The sequence below is a fragment of the Odontomachus brunneus genome, unplaced genomic scaffold, assembly GCF_010583005.1.
Source record: "Odontomachus brunneus isolate Ranch 3 - 2012 unplaced genomic scaffold, Obru_v1 Obru_scaffold_185, whole genome shotgun sequence".
NCBI lineage: Eukaryota > Metazoa > Arthropoda > Insecta > Hymenoptera > Formicidae > Odontomachus > Odontomachus brunneus.
In genome coordinates, this window is record NW_022639635.1 from 543,272 (window position 1) to 543,505 (window position 234).

The following is a 234-nucleotide window of genomic DNA, read 5'->3' on the forward strand; positions in this document are numbered from 1 at the left end:
AGGTATAGATCCTGGGGCTGCATGTTCATGGAGCCTGAGGATCTAAACGGAAAAAGGATTAGCAGCTTGATTGACCTGGCGTCAGATACTAGGCTGGGTTTATTAGCGCAATCCTAAAAAATAGCGGGAGGTCACAATGGAACTTTTAGATCTAGGTGACACAAGGGCATCAAAGTGCCCACCTGCTCCACTACTACTACTACTACTACTACTACTATAATATGTGTTGAAATA